This window comes from Nyctereutes procyonoides, unplaced genomic scaffold (genome assembly GCF_905146905.1).
Source record: "Nyctereutes procyonoides isolate TBG_1078 unplaced genomic scaffold, NYPRO_anot_genome, whole genome shotgun sequence".
NCBI lineage: Eukaryota > Metazoa > Chordata > Mammalia > Carnivora > Canidae > Nyctereutes > Nyctereutes procyonoides.
This window is the reverse complement of record NW_026575135.1, coordinates 28768648-28795227: the sequence shown is the minus strand read 5'-3', so window position 1 is coordinate 28795227 and position 26580 is coordinate 28768648. Positions and strand designations below refer to the sequence as shown.

The following is a 26580-nucleotide window of genomic DNA, read 5'->3' as shown; positions in this document are numbered from 1 at the left end:
AACAATGAGAAAAACATCAGGCAAACCCAAACTGAGGGACATTGTACAAAATATTTGACAAATACTGCTCAAAATTGTCAAAGTCGTCAAATATAAGAAAAGTTTGAGAAAGCATCATAGCCCAGAGGATCATAAAGAGATATTATGGCTAAATGTAATGTAGTATCCTGGATAGAATCCAGGAACAGAAAAGGGGCTTTAGGGAAAGACTAAAAAAATCAATACTGCGTGGAGCTTAGTTAACAATTCTAATGTTAGTTCCTTAGTTGTGATACATGTATTATAAATATAAATATAAATGTAATGTAAGATGCTACCAACATGAGAAACTGTGTGAGGAATATATGGGTACTCTTTGTACTATCTTTGCAACTTTTGGGTAAGTGTAAAACTATCCTAACTAAAAATTTTATTTATATTAAAAAAATACCACTCTGTGGATCAAAAATATTTGATCAGGTCCAAGGATCGTGAGTTTTTAACCCTTTGGTCCATGTACTGACATTTCTATATTTACTGATGAACCTCTGATCAGAATTGGCTACATAATTTGCAGAGCCCCTTGTTCAAAAATTATTAAGAATTTAAAGATGGTGATAGCAGAGTGTTAAACCAAGCTCAGGGCTCTCCTGAGGGCAGGTTCCATGTAACTGTACACAACCCATGCCTGGGAAGCACAGCATAGTCTGAAAAGAGCTATCCAGTTAGTAGTTATCCTTGCCATATAAAACTCCCGCATACACTGTTTATTTGTTCATTAACCAATTTATATAACTAACAAACATTTATTTATTTGGGGATGTGCAAAATACTAGAGATTCAACAATGAGCAAGAGTTAAATTGGATTGATAAATCATAAGGTCACCTTATAGCTAAGTGAATTTGGGCATTGACCTAGGACCTCCCCCAGACAGATATCCCTGAGGTTCATCCTCTTCATTTTCTCCTTTTCTCCTATCTCAACTGCAATAGTACTTACTACACTGGGACTTCTGAAGAAAGTGGATTTTAAAAATTCTAATATTAAATATGTAAAAGCATTGTGAGACTATTTTATAATATTTGCAATTAAAAGTTTCAATTACTTTGGCTCCTACAGAAACTTAAATTTCCTGAGCACCTAATGGCACCAAGGATTAACATGGGTTAATATAATTGACTACTCTAAACAAATTGACAAGTCTATGAGTTGTTTCCCTTACTTTGCAGATGAGAAAATACGAAGCTAAGAGAGGTTAGGTCACTTGCCCAAGAGATACAAATAATAAGTGGTAGAGCTGGAATTTCAACCCAGATCAATCCCACTCCAAAGCACAAACATTTCTCAAAACACCCTTTACCTCTCATAAACCAAGGCGGTTCTTTTAAAATTATTTTTTTAAATTAACTTCATCTTCCACAAAATACCTCTTATTAGTTAGTTTTAAAAACCTTCAACTGAAATAAATTACTGTGAAGCCATTAGCCAGTTTTAAGGTCCTTAATAAAACATGAATTTTAAGGAGAAGAGTCTGAGAGTTCAGGAAATTTGTCTTTTGGAATTTGGTAGATGTAGGTGGGAAGAGCAGTAAGAAGCCAAAGGGACTCAAGCAATTGCCTCTTTAGGATTTAAGATTCTCAAGCAGAGGTAAGAAACTCTAGGCCAACACCAGTCAGCAGGCATGTTTTCTTTGGAATACACAGTATTTTTGAAATGCTGCCAACATCTAGAAATTGGGAACTATAAGGCAAAGATCAAGAATTCTGGCTTCTCTTGGAAAAATTCAGAAGACCTGGCACAAGTGGACTGAAATTCCCTCATGGCAACAGCTAAGTGATGTCTGCTTAAAGGGGAGATGCTAATATTCAACTGGGCAGCCTTTTTCATTTTATTCATTTATTTTCCCAGCCTGGACTCTTTAAAGAAAATACTGCATGTGGTTACAAATTTGGCTGCAGTAAATGATAGGCACTTCTGGTTGGGTGCCCCTCCTCGGGATAGGTTTTCCGCCCTTCAGGGAGAAGGGGCTCTTTCCACCAAAGGGCCATCCCACTGGCCTGCCACCTGCTCCTCTACCTTGGACCCCCAGTCCCAGCTGTTGTGGAAGCAGGTGAATTTGCTTTGTATGCCCAGGTGAGGCTTGGTTGCATAGAAAACATTTATTGGCTATACCGGAAAATGATTAGCCTAGTGAGGCTAGGCTATGTACTGTTACATACTGTTCCCGAGTACGTAATATTTCAGATTCCTTCTTACCAAGCCTGTCTGTAGTAAAATCGTCCTCTTTCTAGTGCTCCATTTGACACATATGTGCAGAGGTTGCCACTTGCTTGTTTTCTGAAGGCAACTGCAGGAGGTACATCAACAGATAGACTCCTGGGTTAATGAAGGCAATGCACTTGGCATTTTTGCAACACAGGAGTTTCTTCTCTGTCTTTCCTTTGTTAACATTGATAGGTGGTCCTCAGATTACATAGACTTGATTTTCCCACTTCTTGCATATTTGCATGATATACATAGACACTGCTAAACTCCCCTTTTGGCACATTTGGTCTAGTCTACATTAACTAACTATGGCGATGCTTTGGTGATGTCACACAGAAGCACTGTCAGTTTACTCACTGGGGAGGACCAAGTCTTACCCCCACCCCACCGCATGCACCTTATGAGGCTCCTAGGAGTCCCAGGAGGGCCACCTTGCAGACTACATGTCCCCTTGCCCAGCATTACCTCTCCTAAGCTCTGATGAAGTTCTCACTTTCCTGGGGTGAAACACATTAGCATCATTTAAAATGGTAATTAGCAATTAGATGTTTTCTAGTTTTGTGAAAAAACTTCTGACTTATAAATCTATGGTTTTATTTATTACACAGGTATTTGGGAATATATACTTATAAAAGCAAGTTGCTGCCTAAATTCCTTTGGTCTAATCATAAAAGTAAAAATGTTTAAAAATTAGAAAATGCTATCAAGTATAAATATCATTATCACCCATCATACCTCCAAGGAATAACTACTGATAATATTTTGGTGTGTTATCTTCCAGTCTTTTTTCTTTGCATGTGTGTGTGTGTGTGTGTGAATGGTATATTGTGTATTAAAATTATAGAATACATTGTATCCTTTTTACACTTAACGTTATATCATGAGTCCATATTAAATATACTTTGAGCAATGAACTGTCACAGATTCAATCATTATGAAGACAAAAATAACATTTGGGTGACTCCTTGAGCATATATATCGTCAGCAGTCAGTCTCTGACAATTTTCCTTGGTTAGATTCTTCGTAATAGATTGAATCCCATAGTTTATATTAATAGTTCATGCACATTTTGCACTTTACTCCATAGTAGACCCATTTGTTTTATAGAGAATATTAACTCTTCTGTAAATCTTGAAATAAAATTAATGGGCTCTATTTCTCCTGCAGTATTGGTATTCCCTGGTGTACGAGTGAAGTCCTCCACTGGGGAAGCCCTGACACAGGACTGAAGAACTAAAGCTGTAGATAATAATTAATAGTCTTCCTTTGAGTATAGCAGTGATTCCCTCAACCTTGGCTACACATTAGAATTATCTGGGGAACATGTTAAAAAAAAAAAAAAAAGAATGGCAATGTCTCACACTAGAGCAAATGAATGTGAAATTCTCCAGATGATTCTAATGTGTGGCACTGGTTGAGAAACACTGGCCGAGAGCAGTGGTTCTTAAAGTGCGGCCCTTGGACCAGCAGTACCTGAAATATCTAGGAACTTTTAGAAATGCAACTTCCTAGACCTTGGCCCACAGGCACTCAATCTGACTCTTTGGGACTAGGGCCCAGCAATCAGTATGTTTCAAGAGGTACTCCAGATAATCATGATCTGTATTAAAGTTTAAAGACCACTGGCCTAGAGTATTCCTTGTGCATATTCGTAACCCAGGAATATAGCCCACTTAACCAAACTGGGAAACTTACTAAAGAGTTACAGAATCTGGTGTCAGATAGACTTGAATTCAAGTTTCTGTCTGCCATTGACTAGCCACATGATCTCAGGCAAGTGAATTAGCCCCTTTCATGCTCAGTTTCACCATGCAGGACATGGGGATAACATTAAACTTGTATCTACCTCATTGAGTTATTACGAGGATTAAATGGAAAAAAATAATGAAAGGTAGTTTGCAACATAGGTAGAGCTCAATAAGTATTTGCTATTATCATTACCCATCAGAGATACTATTATTAGTGGTCAGGAGGCTGGGAAGGAAGCTTCAGAGGTGGAGGAAGCCAAGGGATCTGGTGGTTTGAACATCCAAAACAGATGTTTGTTTCCTGACTCTTCTCTTGGATTTAGATTACACCTGCCGTTGGCATGAACAAATGAGTCTCCCAGGATGAGACAATAAATCACTCTCTCAGGAGCTGTCTTCAAACTGTGGATGTACTGAAAATATATGGCTAGAGGCAGAGGCTTGGTCATCTGAATGTGAGAACTGCCAGGGGTGGGAGGAGTGGGGAGAAGGGGTGGGAGGCCACTATTACCTAGACTGGTGTTCTCAATGGGGGCTATAAGAAGCACCTGAAGGGCTGATTAAAACACAGATTCTTGGGGGGCACCTAGGTGGCTCAGTTGGTTAAGTATTTGTCTCTGGATCAGGTCATGATCTCAGCAGGGTCCTAGGATCGAGCCAGGAGTTGGGCTCCCTGCTCAGCGGAGAGTCTGCTTCTCACTATCCCTGTGCCCCTCCCCTTGACTCATGTGCGCATGCATGTGTACTCCCCTCCTCTCTCAAATAAATAGATAAAATATTTAAAATAAATAAAACACAGCTTGCTGGGCTACACCCCAGAGTTTCTGCATGTTTGGGGTGGGATCTGGGTTTTGCACTTTTATCAAATTCCCAGGTGATATTCACATAGTTGGTCAGACCACACTTCCCACGCTAAACTGAAACTTCATGAAGCTGATAGGCAACACTGAATTGCGACCGATAGAAATTTAAGAAAGGAAGAAATGTTCTCTAAGACATTTGCATTTCCTCTGTAAAATTCAAATTCCTTTTGATGTGCTATTTAGATTTGCTTCAGAATAGGACTGGCCAACTTGACAGATGTGCTGATGGTCACGTTTCATTTGAACCCCAGGTCCCATGCAAGGTATTGGAGAGGTAGGGTGATGGGTGGTTGCAGCCCCTAAGCTTCTCTCACAGGTGGCAGTGGTGAGGGGGGCCACTAATCATTCCCAGTTATCATTCCCACCAATCATTCCCATCCTCCCAAGAAATCAACCCACACCAATCACTTGATATACTAAGCATCTGTGTACACAATGTCATCCTTTCCACAATCCTATGAGGTAGGTATTACTTATATCCCCACTTTACAGATGAAGATGATGAGCTCAGAGAGGTTAAACAGATGTTCTGAAGGCATATGGCTAGTAAGGGTCTTCAGAAATCAGACCTAAAAATATTTCCCTTTCTTACCCACACAGTGGGTAGAGGAGTCCTAGCTTATAGAATGAAAAGACCCTGTGTATGGCTGAGAACAAACCAGGCATTGTTGGCATATGGTCACTCTGTATCTGAGCCAGGGCAGAGCTGAGACACTGGAATGGACTCTGCATCTGGGTGTAGGTAAAAAGGGCATACATAGTCCTTATTCTTATTCACCTGCCCTCCAGCAAGCTCTGGTCCCACCATCTGGACCAGCTGAACAAGAGGCAGAGTTGGCCTCACCCTATCCAGTTCCCTGATAACCACCCTCAAGGATGTGGCCAGGATGATGATATCCATCCCCAGTCCGGCCCTCCCTCAAAGGGACACAGTCAGTGTTTAGAACCAGAAGCATCCATCAGAACTAGAGTTTAGCCCAGCTGAATGACCATGGGGATGAAAGCTAGGGATTTCTGTGGCAGTCTATTCATGCCTCTGGCCCACTCTTTGGCTTTCTGCTCTAATCACCCAGCCCCTACCAGCCCGGCTTCATTCCCTGATCCAGAACCACAACTAGGGGACTATATGCATCTTTGGGTATAATATGACAGGGCAAAGGCAGAGCCTGGACAAGTGATTGAAGTGATAAGAGAAACTGAGGTCTTATCACACAGGGAGGCTAAGAGAAGACTGGAAAGATAGGATTCAAATACTGAAAGGCTGTCATTTGGAGGACAGCAAGGGAAAAGAAGGCAGCAAGCCATTTGCCCATGGCTACAAAGCTGACAGGCACTGGAGTGGAATTCAAGCCCATTTCTTTCTGATTTCCAAGTCTGTTCTCTTTGCACTACTCTCTTCTGCCTCCTTAAGGTCAGAGGCAATCCCTTTCTTCTTTAGGTCACTGCAAAGATAAACTTTTGTTTTGCCAGAAGTGTCCGAAAGCGGGATGCACTGCTTCAGGTGATGCTGAGCTTCCCACGCAAGGAGGTGTTCAAACAGAGGTCACTGCTTGTGGTGTTGGTGGCGAGGGAATCCACGCAAGAGAAGGTGGTTTCCATCACTGGCCACCTGCGACAATCACCTACATCTGTTAACAGGACAGATATCCAACTCCCCTTCTGATCTTCCCTGAGAATTGGTAATTTTTCAAGGTACATTCAGGGAACTGTTAGGGTCTCCTTCACCTCTGAGATCCTATGACTGTAGAGATTCTGGTGTAAGAAGGCCAGCTGTAGGGCATCAGTGTGATGTTAACAGTGGCAACAACACTAGCTAACTGTTGAGTGTTCAGTGCCAGGACCTGTGTATTATATCACAAAGTCTTGGCAACCACTCCTCTGGGCAGACACCACTGTCATCCCCATTTCCCAGATGAGAAATTAGGGAAACAGATTAACTTCCCTGCCCAAAGTCACACCACAAGGAGTTGGTGGAGCCAGTCTGTGAGTCCAAGAAGGTTGGCTCTAGATCTTTACTCCTAACCATAGGAGAAGGCACCAAATGTGACCCTATCCAAAGCCATCCAATCCAGGGCAGGTTCTGAATGAAACCTACCAGTGGTTAATCTCCCAAATAACAATAACTGCACAGTACAGGAAAACACCAGGAGTGAAACCGATTCAGACTTTAAAATAACCATAAGAACTAAGTTACAGAGCCCTCAAAGTATAAAGCCTAGAAATTTCTTTGTCTACATGTATTATGTTGGGTTTTTAAAATTTAAACTTTTCAATGCAAAGGGCATCCAAGTAATTTGTTACACCATTCCTTCACTTCAAAACAAAACTGGCTCCTTAAAAATGATTTTATTCTGTCATGGAGTGCTCAAACAAAATGGCATAAATATATTGACTCAATGGTTAAAACATTAACTCCAGTGAAACTCCTGATGTGCTAATTCAACAGAACCTACCAATGCCTTTCTGGGAAGAGTTGGGTCCCCACCCCCTGCTTGCAGAATGTGCTCAAATCCTGCCCCTGCCCTGCCATGGGTCTAAGGGCCATGGGTGTAAGAGTCACCACGTAGGAGTGAAGCTTTAGAGCAGAGCCTTTCTCAATCAAATATGTTCTCCTTTCCTCTTTCTGGGCCAATCTCGAGGTTCAGAAGGGCTGAGTGCAGAAAGAGATGGGATCTTTACACTCTGAGTGCTGAACTCACTGGGGACTTTCCAGGTAAATGCCCTATTAAACTAATCCTTTCATTAAAGTTGGTTCTGGTCTAGAAGTCAGGAGGAGTGGGGTTGGTTCATCTTCTGACTGCCACTCCCTCTTCCCTCCAGCATTGCCAATCACCCTAGTTCTTGCTTCCAGCCCAGGCCTCTTAAACTATTTTTGTTATTTAATAATCCTCTCTCTCAAAGTTGCTAACGCCTTTAGAGACTGGTTAAAACTCACAAGTGAGAATTGGAACAGTGTGAGTGGTTTCAAGCAGTGAGAGATGTCTGGACTTTTTCCCCGCTGCCTATGGAAGTTCAATGGAAGCTGTGGGTAGGAAGAATATAGCCAATGTCACCCATAAATTATCTGGGGAATACCAATTCACATCACCTCTCACCAGACTAAGATCCGAGTGACCTTTGGAGGAACTTGATTAACCTCTGCAGGGTTTCAGGCTCCTAAGCTGACAAACAAAGAGGTTTGGCTGAGATCAGACTGTCTCAAACTCTTTACCGCTGGGGCTGAGATGCTTCCAAGTTGGTGGGGTACAAGGGACCTCTTCTTCCACCTACTTATCCATTTTGATGTTCATGTTCTGTGTAGAATTTGACAAAATTACAGTTTGAAAATTCCTAGCCTAGGTGATTTCTAAGGTTCCTTCCCGACCTAACATTCTACGGTTCTGAGATGCAATTTTCACAGAAAGAGACAGCTGTCTCCTCTTGATGTTGCCCTTCAACCCACGCTGATCTGGAAATTGTTTAAGGGCTCATATCTCTTCTCTGGAGTCCTCAGAGCTACAAATTTTGCCAAATGACTGAGAAGCTGCCTCCATCTTCTGCACATCCTTGGACCAGATGGGACCCTCAGTGTCCCTGAAATTCTGTTGCATGCTTCTGCAAACCAAGCCAGCTGCAGACGGCAGGTGTCTGGAAGGAATGACCGCTTCAGGCATCACATCCAGGCTGGGCCCCTCATGGCACTACCTGGTTTGTGATGGAATTAAAGACAGTTTCCTCTCAGGTGTTGCTCTGGGATTTCCAAGTCCATGAAAAGGTAATATTAAATTGGTAAGGGGTAGGCATAACTTGATAGGACTGGGTATTCTCAATCTAAAGCCTTGGTGTCAAAAAGCAAGGATTCATAATTCTAACTTCCCTTCATTCCAGCTTATTTCACGTTGCTGGGCCTCAGCTTTTCCATAGATCAAAGAGGTGATGAAGTGACATTGTGTGTGTTGATGGCGTGGCACAGTGTCTAACACTGAAAACGTTATTATCTATTATTGCTGCCACTTTGTACTAAGTGAACATTTGGATTGCCTTAAAATGCGATGAATAATAAAAGAAGACAAATTAAGAGGCTCAAAGTTACCTAGCTGTGTGGATACCCACTGCTTTAGATATCAAATCAATTCTCTTTCCACAGGGCTTCTCTGCCTAAAGTTCCAGGCTCCCCACAACACACCAACCAGATTCAAGTGTTCCCAGTTATTCCCATGCTCTGACTCATTCTTTACACCTAGAAGCTGGAAAGTATGTACACTGTTCAGAAGATCAAGGCCAACCGTCCCCCAACTCCTCCACCCCCACTCTTGTGGCTTAAGGCAGAGAAACCACCTAATAAATCAAGGTATATTATGCATTCCTTCATGCTGATTCATACAAATAGCTCCTTAGCTCCTACCTGGGCTGAAAAAGATAAGACCAAAAATTCTATGAACTTTGCCTTCCCAGGACACAATAAAACCCAGTAAGTGTGAATCTCTAGTGATATGTGGTTCTTCAGTGTACCATGAGAGATGAAGGGATACTTAGGGGCCACTTAGAATGTTACCGCTATAGAGCAGAACTGGCATAAACAGGGTGCTCATTGTCTCCCAGTGATGTGAAATTAGCAGTTTCCCTCCCCAATCCTACTGAAAGCCTCACAGCAATATCATGAACTTCCAGGATGCGGTACTGCTACATGTCCTTTATGTGTTAAACATATAAACAGTTAAACAAGCAAAACTTCAATTACGTGAGAAGGTAACAGAGGAGGGGAGAACAAATTGATTAAGAAGAGAGAACAAATTGATTATGTGGAGGGAGAAGATCTTCATCAATATATAGTGACTGCACGCCAGGCACTATTCAGGTTCTTTTTTTAGATTTTTTTTTTTTTAATTCATGAGAGACACAGAGAGAAAGAGAGGCAGAGACACAGACAGAGAGGGAGAAGCAGGCTCCATGCAGGGAACCTGATGTGGGACTCGATCCTGGGACTCCAGGATCACGCCCTGGGCTGAAGGCGGCGCTAAACCACTAAGCCACCCAGGCTGCCCTCAGGTTCTTTATAAGAAAGGTAGGAAGGTGAAGTAGCAAGAGCGTGGATTTGGGACCCAGCCTGTCACATTCACATCCTGGCACATGGTTACTGGGACAAGTTATATAGTCTCTCTGCATCTTGAAGGTAATAACAAAACCTCACTCAGAGCACTTCCTAAGGATGACACAAATTCCTATGTGTTGGTGCTTTCACGACACAGCCTGGTGCATAGGAAGTGCTGTAGAATGTGCAGTTTTTCATAAGGTTTCTCATTTAATCCCTCCAACTCATTCTGATCATTGTGAGGCTGGTAGGGTATAAGCTTTATAGTTAAAGAAACCTGGACACAATTTATCTAGAGTCACATGGGCAGTAAGTGGAAGTTTGGGAATTCAGACTCAGCCTCAAATGATTCCAAGTCAGTTAGATAAATAAACACTGATTCATGGAGACTTCATGAGAGAGGGCCAGATAAATTGTCAAAGGAGCTGACAATAGGTTGTGGGATGGCTCCTGAGGCATGTCTAGAAGGGCCAGCAGGCTGTTTATATGTGGATATGGGTGTGGGTGTACAAGGGTACCTATCTGTGGAAACATATTATTTTCCCTTTAAATCCAGACAGAGCAACTCTGTGAACCTAGCAAGCCAGTGCCTTTAAAGAGTGTCTGGGAAATGCATGCATACATTTCCTGGTAGGGTGATAGCAGACTGCATTCTTAATTTGTTATTTATACTCTACCCAAAACCTAGTGGGCATCTAATAAATGGTTGTGATTACCCTTAATTACTATTCTATTTGGTATGAGGTTAAATTTACTTGTATTATCTAGCATTCCTCAAAGTTAGATCTCAAATGGATAGATGTTCCTTAAAAAAATTGTTTTAAATATATCAGAGTCAAATAAAATGCTGTTTACTCTGGCTCTTTCCGGGAAATTTCCTGATGTATACAAGCATCATATCGGTTCTGAGAAATTTTACAGTAAAGAAATATGCTTCCTTTTAATGCAGTATTTCCTAAGCCTACTTGGCCACAGAACACTTTTCCATATAATAGAAACTTTGGGAAATGTTGAAACGACCTGATTCAATTCTGACTTCTCTGCAAGCAAGGGATAATTACCCCCATTTCTGAGGTAAGAAAATAGAAACCCATCCAGTAGGTGGAGGAGCCACTGCTAGACACCCAAGTCTCCGCCTCCAAAATAAGAACTCTCACATTTCTAAAACACTGAGCTATAAAAGCCACACCATCACAGGCACTATGTCTTTTGCTTTTCATTTTAAAATGTATAGGTGAAACTAAATGTTAGTAGAATTAAGTGACTTGGCCAAAACCACAGAGCTCCTTAGGAGTGGACAAGGGGATAGGCCTACATTCACTAATTTGTAAAAATCTGTGAATGGAGAAACAAGCTGCTGTGGATGGTCATAACTGGTCTGAGTGCACACCTGCCTGACCTAAGAACCAGCCCAACAACCAGCCCAACAGAACCGACCTTTCATGCATTTAGGGTGAGCTGCAGGAATGCAACTGTTACTTCAGAGCTCAATAGCTCAATCTCAGTCCATTCACACTGGCAACAAGCTGGCACAACCCTCACTGAACTGATGGAAACAAAAATCTGGCCACTTGGAGATTATAATCACTCTCATGAAAATGACTGTTCAGCAGCAACTCCTATTCTCCCAAAGGAAACAACAGTGCAGGCAAATGTTCTTTAGGATCGGCACACGCCCGCAGCAGCGCTCTCTCCATCAGGACCTCCCTCTAACATTTCTCTGGCATAAGTGAGTGTCGGATGGAAGCATCCCCCAGGCTTGCCAAGTGCCTCCCCTCGCAGCCCCCCTGCTGTTCTGCCAGTAAGTAGCATCTGAACGAGAGAGAGGCAAGTCATCCTGGCCACATGGCACCAGCCCGGACCTGGGAAGGTGAGCCTGGTTCCAGCCAGCAGCAGCCCCCCCCACACACACACCCTGCTGCCCCTCTCCCAGAAACCCAGATCACGTCTCATGTCTCACCAATTACAAAGGTTGCTCAGGGAGTGCCTGTCGAGGGAAAGTGGGATGAGCATCTGGAGACCATTATAGGATAGAGATAGGCATCTTGCCTTAGAAATCGGCATCAAGCCCAAACTGTGTTAATTCCTGCAGCACAGCCTACCACAGGGCAGCAGGACTGCCAGAGGAGGAGAAGGGAGAAAAAGGAAAGTCTATAGGGTATGTTTCCCTGAAGGCGGTTTTTTAGCTGAGTTTTTTCCGTGGGGTTTACTATACTGCCCTGAATTCTTATACTCACATACTTTTTTTTTTTTTTTAAAGCAAAGCAGGACATACAAAAGAACAGCAACTATGTTTCCCAATTCATGTCAACTCAGTAAAAAATGTATTCAGCACTCCAGAGTGTCAGACTCTGTGCTAGGCACCATGAGACTGTCACGACAGAGTGACAATAAGATAAAGAAGGTAAGACAGGACCAACAGGTGGTCTTGAAACTGTATTGTGCAGGTGTTACAATGGAGCCTAAGAGACTGCAATGGAGTTTGGGGTGGTGACAGGCTGAGGGCTTGGGGTTCTCTCCTGCTCACTCCCCTCTCATCCACTCTCCCCACCAACCTCCGCAGCTCCACTATGGCCTGGTCTCTAGGTCTCTTTGCAGGGAGAGCTGTTGGGACACTTAATTTCTTGATTAATTTCTATAAATTTCTTAATTTCTATAAATCCCTCAGGAATATTTGAAGGTACTTTCTGTAGGCCTGGTCAGGGAACAGAACTCTTATTGAGCATGTGAAGACAGAGGCCAACATTGATTGCCCTAATGGGTTCTGGCAGAGGAAACACACTTGAGCGAATTGTTTGCTGAGAGCTTTAGAGCGTGCCCCAGCGCTGGCCAGGCCTGGCACAGCCTCAAGTACCAACTTGCTGCCTTTGACAGTTGGCTGTGGCAGCTGCTGAGATAAGCCCCAGAACACCCTGAGGTGTGGATGCTTCTGGTGCCAACCATTATGGTGAAGGTTGCCTCTGGGACTCATGCACAGGAATGAGGAAGGTTCTCAAACACTTTCCCCACAGACATGTTTGGGGAGGCTTTCAACCTCGTAAGCTGTGGACATCTTGAATGCTGCAGAGACCTGCAAGAAGCCCAGGGACAGTCTATCCTGTGACTGTGTTTCCTTAGGCATACGTTGTTCACAGGTGGGAGGCAGCATGTCAAAGACATTGGGTGTCCTGGCTCCACTGCTGTCTTCCTTGTGACCTGGGGCAGGCGAGTGACTCCTCTATTTTCTCATCTGAGAATCAGGGGGCAGTATGCTTCCTATCTCACAAGCTTGGGGGTGTTAAATTAGCCACATGAAGTGGTGAGCATATTAGGTAGGTACCTGATATATTTCAGCCATTTTTAGTATTTTAACATTATTGTTAACACAGCTGATAGGAACAACTCCATAAAACCCAAGGAAATGTCCCATCACAGCAATAACCCATTTGATGGTCTCGATCTGGAAGTAAGGCTAGTCAAAAAGAAAAAAACCAAAAATCAAAAACCCAAAAAAACCACAAGACAAACAAAACAACGAAAACCCACCACAGCAACAAAACAAAAAAACTACAGCAGATAGAAAGAACTGCTATGTTGACAGCAATGCTCTATCTTCTCAAGAACAGCATGAAGAATTTTTTTTTTCAGATGCAAAACATGTAAGTGCAAGAAACTTCTCTCCTTAGAGATTCACCAGATGGAAGCTCTTTTCGAAGGAATTTCAAAATCTATAAATGTAGCACAAACAGGGTCAGGTGTAACCCTGTATCAGTTGTCATCACGTTCTTGATGGCCCTTAAGGCCCAGTCTGCCTGAGTTCCAGTGATATTTTATTAGCTACAGGAATTGCATTTCAGAATGTGTTTTGAAGGAAAATGTCATGAGCTTATCTTTCCAGGGGCCAAGGCAGCAATCAAAGAATCAGCTCATGACTCATGTTATATCCCTCATCCAAGCACATTTCCTCCTGCAATCCCCTGGCTGCTGTGGAGGTTTGGGGAAAGGTGTGAGCGTTCATCCCTCCTAAGTCACGTGAACTCAGCACACCTCTCATTTCACAGCTGTCTGCCATTGCCACAGTAATGGAAGTTCTATTTGTACTGGCTTCTCCACCCAATCTGGAAATAGCAAAATGTGGCAGAGTTGCTTCTGGGTACCAAAAATAATGTTACAAGCCTGTGAAAATGAATACTTATGACTTAATGAAATCTGTGGCCATAATGTGTATTTGCTAAGAAAATTAAACTTAGGTGCCTCCTTTAAACAGAATGATAGGGGAGAAATGCTTGAATAAATGAATGTTTACTTTAAATATGTGTCATCAATGCAAACCACAATTTCTAAGATACTTTCAATCATGAGAATGCTACTGAAGAGATTTGGTAAATTTAGAACCATGGTTGAGGATTAAAGGGATGCATCTTAGCAGGCAGATCATTTTACCTTCCTTTGAAAACACAGTAAAGTTATAAGGATGGAAGCTGGTGGGGGGCAGACTGCCTGGGTCTGAACCCAGCTGTTACTTAACTGTGACCTTAGGAAGTCTCTACAACTCCGTTTCCTCATCCATAAAATGGGGATGATAATACTACCAAAGTCATGATGTTGCTGTAAAGAATAAATAAGTTAATATTTTTGATATATTTAAACCTATGGTTATGGCAACATTTCATCTAAATATTAACAGCTGCTACCATTACTATTTATTACTGTTACATTATCACGCTTATCATCAGATTCTCCCATTCTTCTTCCTGGGGCTGCCCTAAAGTTCCTTACATCAGCAACATTACCAGGAACATTTTAAGGCCAGAGATGTCCTCTCCAGAAAATCATTATAGCATCTCCTTAACCACTGACCTGTATTAACATTTCAGTCTGATTGAAAGTCACCTTAAAGGAATTCTGAGAGGCTGAGATAGAAAGCAGGAATATTAAATGAGGAGTAGTTTGTCTTGAGACAAGGGGTGATGTACAGAGTTAACTTGCTATGCTATTTTGCTCCCCCCAGGAGGAGGTCATTTGGCAATGTCTGCAGGCATTCTGGGCTGTTACAATTAGGAGGGGGAGGGGCTACCGGCAGCTGGTAGGTAGAGGCCAGGGGTGCTGCTAAACATTTCACAATGCTCAGTATGGTGTCCCCCGCCCCCTCCCCGCCAGCAAAGAATCATCCAACCAAATGGCAACAGTGCCAAAGGTTAGAAACTCCACTAGGGTAGACTTTGGAAAGAAAAGCAGTCTGGCTCCACAGGAGGTTCCGCTTTATGATGGATATAGTTTACAAAGGTCCTGGCCTACTTTAAAATGACTTTGGGGGATGCTACTCCTAAAGAAGTAGTAGTAATTTATTAGCAAGCACACTCGGTTCCCAGAGAGAGAAGACTAAAGAGCCAGTCCCCAAGCACCTATATAGTTTTCATTCATTTTAGCACTGAGGAGGCTACTGCCTTCAATATTTTCATTTCATGCACTGAAGCATCTGTACATGCTAGTTCTGAGCCTGGAGATGGTTCTCCAAATATAACGTGTCTAAGACATGCCCAACAAATTCCTTTCCTCTTCTTCCCAAACATGCCTATCTTCCCTACCTCGGTAAATGCTTTGACCATCTTCTCTGTTTCTCAAGGCCTCAGTCTAGGCAACATCCTCCTCTTCTCTTCCCCTCACACTCACATTCAGTCCTCAGGAAGATCCTATGGCTACCACCTTCGAAATACATCTTGAATGCTCCTCTCTTGTCTACTGCCACTACCCTTGCCTGACCGCTGTCAATAACTTCCTAAATTGCCTCTCCATTGTTAATCTTGCTAATCTCTAATTAATTCTCCACACAATGATCTAAGTCATCATTTAAAAAATAATAATTAAAGGCTCTGGCTCTTGAGATCCTTTGTTGGCTTCTCACTAATGTTTCAAATAAAATTCATACCCTTTACTATGGCCTGAAAAAGTCTTCTATCAGGGGGTCTCAAAGAGTGTACCCAGCAGTGTCCTACTGGATCAGAGACTCCAGGTGTGAGACCCCGCAATCTGGGGTGATGGTGATGCATACTGGTTTGAGAGCCAGTGCTTATGTGATCTGGCTCTCCTCTTTTCTGATCATATTCTAATCAAAAGGGTTTCTTTGCAATTCCTTCACCATGCCAAGGTTTTTTCAACTTCAGGTCCTTACACAGTCTGCTCTAACTGCCTGGAATACATTTCCCACCCCTTCTCAGATACTTCCTCTGACCCCTATTTCTCATGTAGATTTCTGCCTCCACCTTAAATTCTCTGATAGTGTTCTTCATAGCACTCCTATCATAGTTGTTTTCTATCTTTTTTTTTTCTGTCTTACTTGTTTTTCTGGCTCTTCCACTAGTCTGTAACCTCCATGATGTCAAGACCATGTCTTGTTTGTTAATGTATATGCAATGAATACTACAGTGGGGGGTACATAGTAGATGATCAATCCAGAGGGTTTGAATGCATTATTACCCTACAGTACTTCCAGTAGAGCACAGGGAGACACAATGTGTGGCATCTGCCCCCATTCCACCATTTGAATGAGGACAGATATAGCTCTCTGACCTCCACAGTCCTTCCCCCTTACACCTGGCTATGGCTTCAGAATTTGTTATGACACTTTACTGCAAGCACACACACACACACACACACACACACACACACACAATTGGAGTTGTTACTTGCAGTGGATATGGAAGAAAATACTCTTCGATTCTCTAAATAGTATTTCAGTAATTTAATTGCTAATATTATTTATGTGCCTGACATTGTGCTAATATTTCACAAGCATTATATTATTTATGAACACTATATGAAATGTCCAATAATGATTCCCACTTACAGTTGAAAAAACTGAGCTGCAGCATCTGTCCAAGATGCCACGGTAAATGGCAAAGAGGGGATCTAAACCCAGGATGGCCTAGCTGTGGCGCCTGAGCTCATTGGTGAATCCCTTCATTGTGGTAAGAAAAATATGTGCTATACAGGTCGTCAGTGAGGAGCCCATAGCAGAGCACCTTGCCCAGGTGGAGGTACCAGAGGGAATCCTAGAGGAGTTTTGAGGCACGAGTGAGTCAAAAGCATAAAAAAACAGAGAAGCAGGGAAGCAGAGGCATGAACCCTTTATTCACACCTACTTCTTTCTTTTTTAAAATTTTTTTATTTTTAAAGAAGGAGAGGGAGGAGGGGAAGGGGGAAAGTGAGAGAGAGATTCCTAGGCAGGCTCCATGCCCAACACAGAGCCCTCCTCAGCGCTCCATCTCACAACCCTAATATCATGACCTGAGCCAAAATCAAGAGTTGGATGCTTAACTGACTGAGCCACACAGGCACCCCCACACCTACTTCTTTTTTTAAGAGTGGTCTTATTTGGGAAGAGGGGAGCTTTGGTAAAATGACATTTGGCTAAGCATTATTCTATTCAGAGGTTATCCTGCTGGCTGCTCTCATCTCGGGCGATTCTTCAATGATGATCTTCTTTCTGAATACTAGCAGCATAGCTGCTCTCTGTGAAGTTTACTGGTATAAATGAATGCTGGAGTCCAGTGGCGGTGCTTAAAAGATCTCTAGAGAAACACCTTTCAAGTTATACTTAGGCCCCAGCTAATATGATTCATGTCTCCTGAGCTAGTAATCCCTGATGTGATGAGTTAGGTTATTACTGGAAGTGTACTGTTCGTGTGAAAAATGTGATGGCAGAAAAAGTTTGGAAACCATAAATTATTACAGTATTTTAATAAAAGTAAGTGTTTATACAAAATATCCTCTCTGAGTGTGATCCAAAAGAAAAAAAGAGTTTCTCAGTTGATTTGCACTAAAGGGAAATCTGCATGGAGGTGGGAATTACAGCACAGTCTTTACTTCCATGGCAACTGACTGATGTCATTTACAGGATGGAGAATTTCCCAATGGGGCCAGGGTTCGCTTGGAGGTATTGCATGTTTAATCAAGTGTAAAACTGATTTCAAATTTAGGAAACTTTTTTAAGATTAATTTTACTTAAATTGATTTTGGAAGGAAGTGCTTAAAGCAAATCAGAAAGTTGTTTTCTAATATTTTAACCAGAAATGGATGTAGAAATCTCATATAATTCACAAAATTGAGCTTGACATGATGCCATGCCTCTGTGGAAAGAACAAAGAATTCTCAATGTGGAGAAGAGATCATCTCATGTGAAATCCAATGCTTTAAAATGAGAGTTTCTGGAAGTATCATTCCCAGATGAGCGGCATCAGCATCCCCTCAAAGGGGTCCTAAAAACTCAAATTTGGGGTCCTGCCCAGAACTACTGATTCAGTCTCTGAGGGCAGGGCTCCGGAATCTGAAGTTTTAGTGTTTCCCAGAGAATTTTTAATTGAAACCATTTTTTGGTAGAATCTAAAAAAAGCAACAAGGAAATGTTCTTTCATCATATCTAGGAGCAGGTAACTCTTGAGCATCATTACAGGTTAATGAAAAATATAGACCATAATCACATATTAGCCCCATAGGTTATAGGAAGTATCAAAGGGTGCAAACAGCAGCATTTAAGACATTTGCGTGTATTTTGAGGAAAGCAAAACAGTGTCATATAGTAAGACTAGACTTCTGGGTTTCAAAATTCAACACAATTTAAAAAACTGGGCAAAGGGATAAACACAAATTATCTCCTTTACTTTGCCAATAAGGGCAAATAAAAATGCCTCTCTAGTTCTGTCATTTCATAAAAGACTTTTTTTTTAAGAAGTGACATTTTTAACACCAAAAAAGAAAAGCAGGAAAGAATCTCAGAATAACAAAGTCCTTTGCATAGAATTCACTGAAAAATAAGTACAAAGCATTTGATATGATGTCTGTACTTTTCTTGTTCTCATTTTGTCCCAGGGAGCACTAATGGTTCTAGCACCAATGCTTGGAACCTTTTATGTAGTGGAGAGACCAGGGTTTTGTAAAGTTAAAAGTCAGTTCTAAGCTTTGCCCCTTGCTAGCTGTATGATCTTAGCATCACTTGCAGGACTGATTCATCTTGGCTTCCTCATCTATAAAATAAAAGTAATCGTCATTGTAACCATTTTTTTTAAAAAAATATTTTATTTATTTATTCATGAAAGACACACAGAGAGAGGCAGAAATATAGGGAGAAGGAGAAGCAGGCTCCCTGCAGGGAGCCTGATGCAGGACTCCATCCCAGGACCCCGGGATCACGACCTGAGCCAAAGGCAGATGCTCAACCACTGAGCGACCCAGGTGCCCCTCACTGTAACCATTAATGGCTCAACATGGATTGATCAATTGTCACAGAACAGACTCAAAAGATGGCCTCCTCCCCTGGTTTTCCCTTCTTAGGCTTTACAGTCTAAGAAGAATCTTGTTGGATGTGAGCTAAAGACTTGCTTCCAATAGAAAGGAGGAAAGGGGGCTGCTTACCTAATGGTCCCCAGCTTTTTTTTTTTTTTTTTTTTTTTTTTGAGCTTCTTTTTTCTCTGTCTCTGGATTCTGATGGAGTTTTGCATGAGGTAGATCTTTGGTATCTGGTTGTTACCAACTATCTGAAATAGCGGTTCCCTACATAGTTTGTCATAAAACAAGGGGTCCAAGTAAATTCCTGCCATACATGTTTAAAATGCTATCTAGATCTTTTTTGCTATTTCTGTTATACCTTTTTGTGAGTAACTCATTTCCAAAAGTAAGAGCAGTCCAGGTGATTATTTGTAAAGGGCAAAGAGGCTTATGTGGATTGGGGAAGAAGAGGTGTGTGTGAGAGACAGTGTGTAGAATCGGAGGGGAGGAGGGCTGCTGTTTTGCACAGCTCCAGGACACCATGCACATGGCAGTTTATGTGAATGAGGTCCCAATGCTAATTGCATACCAACGAGTCATCCAAAATGATAGACCTGTGTGGAGGGAAGTACACAAATAAAGACTGTTCCACAAACAGAGCCTATGTGTGGGCTTCCAAAGACCTTAGTAAGACAATTCCATAACTAATACTTTTTGAGTTTTATGTCAAGCATTATGATAAGCACTTTGTATGCACCATATTTTCTCCCTCATAATAACCTACAATTATTATCCTCACTTTGTACATGAGGAACCCAAGAATTAAGCGTTCACTTGCTCAGGATCACCCAGCTGGCCAATGGCAGAGGCAGAATTTGAATCTAGATCTGTGATAATCTACAGTCTAAATTCTATACCTGATGGCTAAACCACCCATCTGAGTAGAAGAAAGTAGAGAACAGAGATATTGCTTACACTTATAAACTTTAAGGGAAGGTTGTTTTCTCTTCTTCCATTCCTCTTAAAGAGCCAGTTGACCAGTTCTGGCTTATGTTTTACCTCTGTGAAGGCAGAAAACAAAAGCATTTTGGAATAACTCATTCCTCAATCCCTAGAGCAATGATATCTCTGTTTTCCCGGGGCTAGGAGGCTCTCATGTTTGAGGCTCTCGCAGAATAAGTTGGTTGTTGTATTTCCTAAAGGGATGACCTCCCTTTCTTCATGCAGTAATCACTCATGCCCTGCTGAACTGGACGGAAAGCAGTAGCCAAATATCCTGTCGTCAAGCCTCCTCCAAGGCAACTCTGGTGAGTGGCTCTAATCGGTCACGTTATGCGGCTTTGCTAAGACTCACTTTATTAGCTACCACCAAGAGCTAATAAAACATGTCAGGAAGTCTCTGTAAGCTGTAAAAACATTTCCAAAGGTCACTGCCGACACTCCGGACTTCAATGACTTTTTAAAGGAAAAGAAAACAGAGGCAGAGGCCCAGAGTTTCAAAAGACAAAACCACCAAAAGTAGTGGCCCCAAACTGGCGGTAAAGGGCGGCAACTCCATATTACACCAGCCATTGAATAAACTCTGTCCAGAGGACGTCTTGAAGAAAAGGTCCAAAAGCTGCAGATGGGCAGTGGGGATGGTGGTGAGGAAGGAAAGTAGGACATACCACATCCTAACATGAGGATACTTCTTTTCTCTTGGTTATTTAAATTTGGTGTGTGGGGTGTCTACTGGTCACACTTACTTACAACAGAAACCTTTATAAACAACGGTGTAGGTAGCAGAGAAGGGAGTGATTTTAGATTACCCAAAGCACATAAGGCATTTTTTCTTAATATAGGACTTTTTTCCATTATAAAAGTAAGCATGCTTTTTAAGAAATAGTAGTAAAACCCAAAAAAGGAGAGTAATCATGTCACCTTAAAAGCAGGCAACAGGTGATCCCTGGGTGGCTCAGCGGTTTGGCGCCTGCCTTTGGCCCAGGGCGCGATCCTGGAGTCCCGGGATCGAATCCCACATCGGGCTCCCAGCATGGAGCCTGCTTCTCCCTCTGCCTGTGTCTCTGCCTCTCTCTCTCTCTCTCTCTCTATCATAAATAAATAAATAAATCTTAAAAAAAAAAAAAAAGCCGGCAACAGAGTTACACGTTTTGTGTTCCAGGAGCCACACTTTAACAATTGGGATGTCTCAGGACAAATGACTAGAGCCAGTGGTTCTACTATCTTGAACATATTAATTAGCATTGAGATTTCCATTCACCACTGGTAGATAGGTCCAGGCCCAGAAGACACAATAACACTTTTATCCTGGTTTAGGATAAAAATTTTAGACTTGAAAATCTGAACTTTGGGGGAAAAAAACGTCATCCATGGAGTGAGAATGGCATTTTGTAGAAGCTCAGCCTGAAAAGACTGTTGATAAACTGGTATGCTCCAGACCAAGAGAGGCAAGTTCTGTCCTGCTTTGGAGCAGTCGCCAGCCGGCTCTAGCACAGACTGCACATGGCTGTCCTTAAAATTTAAGGCAGGCTGCAGTAGGGAGTGAAGGTGATTCAATCCCTACACATTACAATGCTCATCGAACTTAGTCACTAACAGGAGATACTGTAGGGTTGAGCTGAGTCAAATAAATTCCTTTTGTCTTACTCTTTTCTTTTTCCTCTTCTATTTGCTAAGAGCAGCAAAACAGAGCAACATGGAGAGCCCTAGACTTAGGAGCTGAATGGAGCAGGGCTGAGTCTCTGCTCTGCCCTGCCTGCTTCCTAACTCCAAGCTAGTTCTCTTGCTCCCTACTGCAGCATCTTAGCAATGAAGGTAACAAAAGGACTAGCCTCAGAAACACTTGGAGGATTAAGTGAGCTTGTAAAGCTCTCAGCAAAAAGCTTGGCACCTAGCAGGCATTCAGTAAGTGAGGAATTCACAACACTGTCTTGCTGGACTGGGAGCTCTTTGAGGACGGGGTTGTGTCTACTCCTTTAGATACCGAGCAAGAGGTGCCTGGGTACCACCCAGGGGATAGGGGTAGGGGTCTCTAATATGCTCAAGAATAAGTGTATTTGGTTTGATTTATTTCACTTTCCTTTCCTGGTACATTATCCGGATTTTTGTTTCCTTCTCCAAAAGAGTAAGCCACATGCTTTCTTGCTTCAGATAGATGTATCATCGACAACAGGTTAAGGCTATATGATTCTCTTCTTACTTTTGTACTTGTTTAGGAATATTTATCTTTCTTGTAATATTTTTGATAGTCAGCTTTCCTTTCCCCCTTCCTCTTTCATAGCTTTCCTCCCTGGGAGAACTGCTTTCCCTTCAGTTAGTGGGGTTCTGGTGAGTTTGCCAGTCTATTATCCTCCCTACCCACCCCAATTCACATGTGCCCAGAATCTTCACTTGACTCTGAGATGAGCTACTCTGTAATAAATCCTTTTTCCTATGCAGGTTAGTCAGAGTCAGCTTCTGTTGCTCATAACCAAAGGGCCCTAATTGGTCCCTTCCTCCCCACCCCCCCCCTTCTTCCTTTCTAGTCATGTTTCCTTTCTACTTCATGGGTGATTTCCCACAGGTCTCCTTAACCATCTACCACCAATCTCCTTCCTCATTGAATATAGCACAATTTACTCCATTCTGTGCATAAAGATGAGCCACCCTTCTACTAACAGGTCAGCACTCTTTAACTACATAGTGACTCCATGAAATTCAGTTACCATCAAGGCAACCTGATATTTTGCTGACCAAAATGTTAATGTCCTAAGTGCCCTAAGACTTGGCTATCACAGGCTTAAAATGGTAATGTGTGAGGAGAAGTGGCTATCAACTGCTTTAACTCTATTCATGTGACTGTGCTCTTAAAGGAGAGACTTTAAATGACTTGTGCAAGGCCAAATGGCTAGATAGAGGTCAGATAGGAATGTGGTCTCCTGATACTTGGGTAAAGTGGTTTCACCATCTGACTGGGCATCTTAAAAGGAAATGCTATTTTGGACCCAATCCAAGCAAATCTACTTTGTGAAGTAGAAAATCCTTTGTCATAGGATGGTAACATCTAAAAGACAGTCTCATAATAAAGAGATGTAAGAACTGTTCAGAATAAAAAGAGGTCACGGAAGAAAGAAATGTATGAAGATCGGAGATGGGTGTTAAGGAATATGCCTGATTATACTACTTCTTCTACAGGGAGGTGCAAGGATCCTCCAAAACGAAATCATTCCAAGTCTGTTGCTAGCCGACACATATTGAATGTAACACATATTGGACATAACACACATTGCACATAAAAATATGCAGCGAACTGTTTTAAATTTGAAGGTTCCCACACACACAAAAATAAGCATTGGATAACTGACCCAAAGCAATGAACCAATAGTTATTTATTTTAAATTCATATAAAAATATTTAATTTTCTTTTATTCCCAAGGAACAAAAAATCCTAGTCTCTTAAAACTCCCTGAGTGATTGAGTGAAAGTAATGGGAAAGGAGATATACAGGCTTTGGAAACACATTGCATAATACATGGACAGTTTTCCAAAAATTTTTGTTACATAACACTATATAAATATCATATCCACAAGTATGAACACTAAAGGCATATGGCAATGATATGTATCTTTAAAATTCTCTGATCAAAAAATCTGCTTTATAGCAGATATTTTCTAGACAGAGGTGTTAGTTGTCATAGCATCTGGCATATTACATTAGCTTTAAAAATGAATGAGATTAGATCTGCACACTTGACTTTAACCACATAATTAAATGTCTATGTAAGGCAGTTGTAATTGACAAAATGTGGGTAGATACAGCTTTCTCAATTTTTAACAGATTCTCTAAACTCAGAGAACTTTTAAATTGAGGGCTCTGAGGGACAGTGCTTAACTGTTAAACACATAAAGTCGGGTGGTCAAATATTTGGCTTACATGTCACCATGTTCCCATCACACTTCAAAGCAGACATGGCCAATTCCCTACAGCACTTTTTCATCTTAGGCCAGTCTCAGAATCTTCTTAACTCAATACAACAAACAGCCATAACCAACATGTAAATACAAACCCCCCCGCCCCGCCCCCCCACACACACACTTACCATTCCTGTATTAAATAATCCTGGTACTCATGCTGCTTATCCAATGACTAAAATTTCCATAGTTCTACTAGTTAGCAAGTTCATTCATTATGTGGTTCTCCATAATGAAGAACTGTCATCAGTTACAAATGGGTCTAAAGATGTGCAGAATGCATGGGTCATTCCTTTTCCCTGGCTCTCAAAAATATATAGATGGGTGCTAAGGATCCCTGTACACTTCAATGATCTACTCTTCCCTTAAAATCTCTGTAATTGTCTCTGTAATTAAAGTAAAAATATGGCAGCCCAGGTGGCTCAGCGGCTTAGCTCTGCCTTCGGCCCAGGGCGTGATCCTGGAGACCTGGGATGGAGTCCCACATTGGGCTCCCTGCACGAAGCCTGCTTCTCCCTCTGCTTATGTCTCTGCCTTTCTCTCTCTTTCTGTCTCTCATGAATAAATAAATAAAATCTAAAAAATAATAAAAAATAATAAAGTAAAAATACCATCAAATAAGAGAGAGTAGTATTTTTTCACATTTTTCAGCTGAAAAAAATGGATTTTTCCCTCCGTCCAAGACATAGACCCCTATCTATTCAATTTCATATCCTCCCCAAAATAAAAATAAAACCCAAAGGCAGGCCTAGGATAGGACTTATGACTATGAGTCTTGCAGAAGTGCTCCCAACCCCATCACTGCAAAAAAAGTCAAGATTGATAATATAGTAGATCCTTGAACAACACAAGTTTGAACTACAAGGGTCCACTTACATGTGGATTGTTTTTGATAAAGATAGTACAGTACTTACTGTAAATGTATTTTCTCTTCCTTATGATTTTTTAAAAAACATTTTCTTTTCTCTAGCTCATTTTAGTGTAAGAATACAGTATATAATACTCATACAATATATGTGTTAATTGGCCGTTTATGTTATCAGTAAGGCTTCTGGTCAACAGTAGGCCATTAATAGTTAAGTTTTAGGGGAGTCAAAAGTTACATGAAGGATTTTCTACTGTATGTAGTTGGGGGGCAAGGACAGTACCCCTAACCCCCACATTGTTTAAGGGTCAACTGTATGGAAATCTCATTTAATTCAAGGCTTTTCTTCCATCGAACCACAGCCTTTTTATAGCTAATACTTACATTAAAAAGTAATAACCAAATAAAATCAAGTCAATAGGTGATTGACTCGCTGATTATTATGTAAAGCAATACATTACAAGGGAATAAACCAATAATGACAGTATTTTGAAGTTATCACTAATCCTGAATGATTACTTCCTCTTCTCGCTCTGAGGAGTGCAGCTCTGTGAAATTTGACTATATCTCTTTCCTTATTACAATATTCTTTTTAAAAAGTTCATAGAACATTAAGGAAATAATAATTAATGATAATAATAATAATGACAACTGAACTCCCTCCTGAGAATTGCTTTTAGGATTAGATATTTTGTAATTTATAATTACAGTAATTTTTCATGTGCAAATAAGTATTCCAAAATACTTGACAGATCATGAAATTAACTTGCTCTTTTAGAGCAGTTAAACTGTTTTCCCAGCAAGTGCACTTTAGACCAGAGTTTCTGTACCTCATCACCATTCATATTGGGGCTGGATACTTACAGTGAGAGGCTGCCCTATGCATTGTAGGGTGTTGAGTAGTATCCATTTGATAGATGGCAGGAGCAGACTCCCACATGTGACAACCAAAAAATGTGTGCAGAAATTGCCAAATGTCTAGAATCACTGGGGCACAGAATCACTCCTAGTTGAAAACTCCTACTTCACTCATCTAATACTGACCTCTTCATTCTTCTGATAAATGATGCAAAGATAAATTTTATGGCATACCTCTTCCCTATTCAAATAGTCACCTTCCAAGCTATCTGAGTAGAAATTAAAGCAATTTTACCTTTAAACACATAGCATCTCTGGGAGGAGCTCCTGTGTTATCTTCAATCCATTATTGAGAAATAGAATCCAATGCCACAGAGTAAAGAAAGATACAGCATGTCTCCTGAAACATATCTCCTTCTCATCCCCCCTCCCAATCTGGGCAGAGAAATCATCAACTCACTTCTTGCCTTCATCCTTCAGGAGATCAGCTTTGCACTGGAGGGTTTAAGAGCTCAGAACAAGAACTAACCAACAGCAAACATCTATCCCTCGGTAATTCTGAGCAATTTATGTCATCTGTTAGAACCTCAGTTTTCCTATTCATGAAAACCAAGATAACTCTCCCTTCTTCAAGTTGTTGCTTGGAACTGAAGAAAATATATACATAAAGCATTTAGCATAGAGTCTAGGATATAGATGTGCACAATGAGTATTATGGGTCTTTTCAGTCCCTCTA

The 26580-nt window shown here is 41.5% G+C and overlaps 1 protein-coding gene and 1 long non-coding RNA gene across 6 annotated transcripts in view; one reads left to right on the top strand and one right to left on the bottom strand.

Moving 5' to 3' along the window:
• Positions 1-26580, bottom strand: part of MOB3B (MOB kinase activator 3B) — a 189800-nt gene that overhangs the window by 44440 nt on the left and 118780 nt on the right. The gene's annotated exons all lie outside the window — the stretch shown is intronic.
• On the top strand, positions 7200-12218 carry LOC129494871 (uncharacterized). 3 transcript variants are annotated; one of them, XR_008661421.1, is made up of 4 exons: positions 7203-7570; positions 8258-8611; positions 8984-9187; positions 10878-12218. It is a non-coding gene; the product is annotated as an uncharacterized LOC129494871 (long non-coding RNA). The 3 variants fall into 3 exon arrangements; XR_008661420.1 differs by having other exon boundaries at positions 7209-7570; positions 8344-8611; XR_008661419.1 differs by having other exon boundaries at positions 7200-8611.